Source organism: Euphorbia lathyris, chromosome 2 (assembly GCF_963576675.1).
Source record: "Euphorbia lathyris chromosome 2, ddEupLath1.1, whole genome shotgun sequence".
NCBI lineage: Eukaryota > Viridiplantae > Streptophyta > Magnoliopsida > Malpighiales > Euphorbiaceae > Euphorbia > Euphorbia lathyris.
In genome coordinates, this window is record NC_088911.1 from 100,804,103 (window position 1) to 100,809,332 (window position 5,230).

The following is a 5,230-nucleotide window of genomic DNA, read 5'->3' on the forward strand; positions in this document are numbered from 1 at the left end:
GGCTTCAACGTGGTCATCTTCTGTTACTAGACTTTTTAAAGCAGTGAGTTGATCACTTCTATTTTTATTTTTATTTTATTGGAAGATGAAATTAATTAAATATATTTAACTATAAAATAAAATTATAGTCTATATTAAAAATGTGAAAATTAAAGGTAAAAAGTATCATGAGTCCTGATCTTTCATTGTTTGGTGCATTAAGTCATTGATCTTTCATTTAGACACATTGAGTCCCTGATCTTTCATTGTTTGGTGCATTAAGCTCTCGATCTTTCATTTAGACATATTTAGCCCTTGATCTTTCATATATGGGTGTATTAGGCTTTTTCGTAAATCAATTCATATATGGGTGTATTAAGGGCATGTTTGGTTCAACTGTTAGCTAATAGATGTTGCGGTTGTAGTAAGCTGTTTGTTGTTGCTGTTGGTTGTTTGTTATTAGTTGTTTAATTATTAGTGTTTGATTATACTGAACTGTTGCTGTTAGTATTTATTTCTAATATGGACATGTTTTAAATTAATCAACAAATAAATTATAAAATAAAAAAATGTATTATACAAATTAATAAAAATAATTTATATAAAAAAATAAAAAAATTATTGAACGCAACAAAACTTTGTTTTTCGATAATTTTGTTCTAGAAATAAAAATAATGTAAAAACGAAAATACATTTTCTAGAAATAAGAAGGATAATTTTCTCAATAACAAGTAACTACAAACAGCTGTCCATGAAAAACTCTAAAAAAAAGTTTTGTGAAAAGCTCCAAAATGTTGCAGTGTCGAGAGGAAATACTAAACACTGCGGTTATATAAACCTAACCAAACGCTATGTTTCTTGCGGTTTGGATTAAAACGCTAATAATTAAACAACTAGTAACAAACAGCTAACAGCAATGACAAACAGCTTATAACCGCAAACAGCAACAGCAACAGCAACATCTATTAGATAACAGTTGAACCAAACAGACCCTTAATACGCTCATATATGAATTGATTTACGGAATGACCTAATATACTCATATATGAAATATTAAGGGCTCAATGTGTCTAAATGAAAGATCAAGGGTTTAATGCACTAAAAAATGAAAGATCAGGGTTCAATGTGTCTAAATGAAATATCAATGGCTTAATACATCAAACAATGAAAGATCAAGGGCTTGAGGACACTTTTTTGCCAAAATTAAATTACCCCCCAAACAATTACCCACTAATTTATGTGTAAAAGATTGGAAATGAATTTTGCATATACAAATAAGTCTTTTAAGAATCTAATCCTTAATTTTCAATATTAAAAAATTTGACCCCAATCTTTTTAAAATTTTCACTTAAAACACTAACAGAAAAACACCCCTATGTCTTGCTAATGACTAGATGTTATATCATTAAATTTTATGTGAGTTAAATTTTGTGTTGGAGATTGGAAAAATAATGAAGGTAGGGTACATAATATAAAAAATAAAGGTCGAGTTATATTCGTCAAAAGTAATGGTATTTAAGGCACATGTGAGTTTTTATTAGGCTAAGTTAAATGTTATGATAAGTTATGCGGTTAAATTACATACGTGGTGTACAATATTTATTTTCTTTCACACTTTGTTGTATAACCTTCAATTTTACACATAAAAGTGTACAACCTTTTGATGACCTCTTACTAAAATGTAATTGTGACCGGTCAACTCAAAGTCAACGTGTCACATTACCATTTTTCATCCTACACATTTAAAAAATGGGACCCACTTTTTATTTAATTACTAAAATACCCTTATTCTTATGATTTTCTAAAATGTCCTCACCTTCTTACTAACTGTAACTCTCTCACTTTCACTTTCTCTCTCTACCTTAATCACACCAAATTTAGGAACTTCTATTCCTTTTTTTGTTTTAAAATTTACCTCTCCTTCTCTTATTTAAATATCTTCATCTTCTTCTACACAAACTCCGATTTACGTCGACGACGATGTCGAAAAAGAAGAGGCATTATCGCTTTCAGATTTACCAATTTTTTTCGATAAGGTCACCGTTGTTGAGCAAGAATTTTGTTTGAAGCTTTATGAGCTGGTGAAGATGAAGAATTTTGGGATTGGGTAAAGAATTGAATCTGAGACTTCTTATTGAGAGGAGAGGAGATGAGAGGAGAGGGTAAAAAGTAAAAGCCAATTCTTGTTGTATTTCAGTTTTTTTTTTTAACTATTTTTCTTTTGTCAATGATCTGTATTTATATGTCTAACTTTTAAAAATAAGTTTGAACTCTTTCTCTTGGAAGAAAAATTAAATTTGGAACCAACACTACAAAAAAAGGGTCTATTACGACACTTGTTTAACGACGCTTTCTGACATGTGTCTCCATATTTTAGAATTTAGCCACGCTTTTATTTTTGTGTCGGTTTCTATTATCACTTAACGACACTTTTTATTATACGTTGACATTCTTAAAAAAATAACCACGCTTTTAAAAAAAAAAACATCGGCATTTATTAAAATTTAAAGACGGTTTAGAATTTGCGTTGCAAAAAAGTGTCTTGGTATTTTTTTTATTTGAATATAATTTTATTTTTTTATCCCGTATTTAATATTCAACTACACTTTTTAATTTGTGTCGCCTTGTATATTCATCTAATGATATTTTTAATTCTTATAATGGACTTTTTAATAATTTAAAAACACATTTGGAAAAAAAATGTAGGTATTCTTTTAAATTAAAGGCGAGTTAAATTTTGTGTCATTGGCAACTTTTTAAAAATTTAATTATATATTTGGAAATAAAAAATATCAATATTTTTTGTTCAACAAAAAAAATATCAATATTTTATTAAAGTTTTTTCTTTTTTTTTGAGGAAAAATATTTTATTAAAGTAAAAGACGGTTAATAAAAACATTAATTTGAATGTTTCAAAAAAAATTAAATACACAAAGTTTGCACTACAGTAAACTAAAAAAATAATTGATTCAAAAAACAGTAAAAATAATGAAAAAGAAAAATGAGGCGTGATTTTCAGTTACAGTTTTAAACGATTCTCTTTCTTAGGTTTTGCACGTTCTATCCTTTCTCTTCTCTTCTAACTTTGTTCTCTTGGCTTTGTTTTCTTTTTGTCCATATCCGGCGCTTTTCTCCTTTCTCTGGCCACCCCGCACCGTTCATTCCATTCTCCTATTCCATTTTTTTTGTTTTATTATTATTATTATTTTCTGTTTAACTAACATGGGCAGTCTATGCGATTGCAGCGGCCGGCGACGACTTACGAAGATTAACAGCCAGTGATGAGGCGAGAGGGCGACGAGGATTGAATGTGTTGTGGGTCTGTACAATTTTTAGGTATTATTTTATAATTAGTTTGTTCAATTTTTACATAAAAGAAGACTCTGGCATAGTTATTCTCTGATTGTAGATTGATTTTCTACATTGTATTACGTAAACTTAGGATTCTGAATTAAATTTATTTGAAAGTTATTTATTTATAATTACAGCATTTTTATTGATCCCTTTTATGTATCTGTTCGTCGCCCGTGGATCTGATGAGTTTGGTTACTTCGTTCTCTGTCTTCCTGAATTCAAGTTCCGGTACAATTTCTCACTACTCATCTTACCTCTTATTCATTTTCTTTTAATCTTGTAAATTGGCGGATTATGATAAATTTTGGCTGTGAAATTAAGCAACAATTGGTTTCACCTATTTTTCTCTTTCCGGAGGCGAGGATACATTTCTTATTGTATGTATGTTTTGTGTTGGCGGCAAGTTTTAGGATTTCACATTTGATATGAGAGTCACATGACTGTTAACTAGTTATGATTGTGAGTTATGATTGTGAAGTTGAGCATGCAATTGAAATTATTCTTAAGCTTAAACTAAGGATTCTATAGAAAATCTGTTAGGAAAAACAGAACCGACCAGGAAGATTAGGGATATATTGATTAGTTCTGAGCTAAATTGAATTTGCGCAACATGGTATTTAGATAATAACTTATTAAAAAAATTTATAACATTTTTATACCATTTTTTATGCCTTAATTATATGTGGTATTTAGATAATAATTTATTTATCCAATGCTAGATGGATCTTCTTCAAATTGAGTTGGTACATTCTTCCTTTGTTATCAGATGAATTTTTCATTATCTGAATGTTGCTAAATATTATAAATCATTGTTTGGTTGCAAAAACCATCTAGTAGAAATACACATCTTTAATATTTGTCATAACTTGTGATAAGTGCATATTTGACCATTGATTTCAGTTTTTTTTTTTTTTTTTGTACGAAGACATGATTCCCTTGTTTACTTTGGGGAGCAGTACATACTCTCGTCAACCAAATTTAGAAGCATCGGAGGTTATTTCTCTTAGGCGTTCACTTTACTCTGAGTAATTAGATTAATAGAAGTTTAGAGTAGGGCTTTTTGTTATCCATTTTTACTGAGTCTTATGATTGGTTCACCAATGCTTCTCTTTCTTGTTCAAACTAGCGATGGTTAGCATATGGTCAATTGTAAGAAGGTCAGTAAGAAACTATCTCTTAATTTGGTACCAGTTAGTGCAATTGAACTTTGTCTCCTATTTAATTATTATATTGTTATTTTTATCAGCCTTCGAACATGAAAGGTGGAACTAATAAATCTGGTGCGAACAAGAAGGATATAGTGGATACGGTGTGAGGCGGCATGAAACTTTCAAAGTTGTCCAACTTTTGGCTTTATTTATTGTGCTTGTCAAACTTCCAACCAAATCTTTATCATTTAATCTTTTTTTTCATTTGAATAAGTTTGTTATAGTTGAAGTGTAAATGTAAAATTTCTTCTATGTAATACAGTGCTAAAGTGGTACTTGTAACATTTGGACTTTATTTTTTATTTAATTTAAACCCGAATGATTATTTATAAATATATTTTTTTAAGTGTAATTATTTTTATTTTATTCATTTATTTATCATGGATTCCATAAATTATAAGAATAATAAATGTAGTAAAATGTAGACGTTTTTATAATTAAATGTCATAAATTTGGAGACGTTTTTCAATAAATGTGTTGTTCACTTTGCGACATTTTGTTAAAGCGTAGTGGACATTTTGAAAATTAAAAATAAATATTACGGAAAAAGTTACGACAAAAAAATTATAAGTGTTGGTAGCATGACGACGTTTGTATGCAATATGTCGCCGAGTTGAATTTACCCACACAAGGTTTTATATGTCGTTAAAATTAACGACACGTGATTTAATGACACATATGACGACGCT

The 5,230-nt window shown here is 29.1% G+C and overlaps 1 long non-coding RNA gene across 1 annotated transcript; it reads left to right on the plus strand.

Annotated features, from left to right (window-relative positions):
* The first annotated feature begins 3,022 nt into the window (after positions 1–3,022).
* LOC136219148 (uncharacterized) lies at positions 3,023–4,841 on the plus strand. Its single transcript, XR_010684057.1, has 2 exons — positions 3,023–4,490; positions 4,580–4,841. It is a non-coding gene; the product is annotated as an uncharacterized lncRNA (long non-coding RNA).
* The last annotated feature ends 389 nt before the right edge of the window (positions 4,842–5,230 follow it).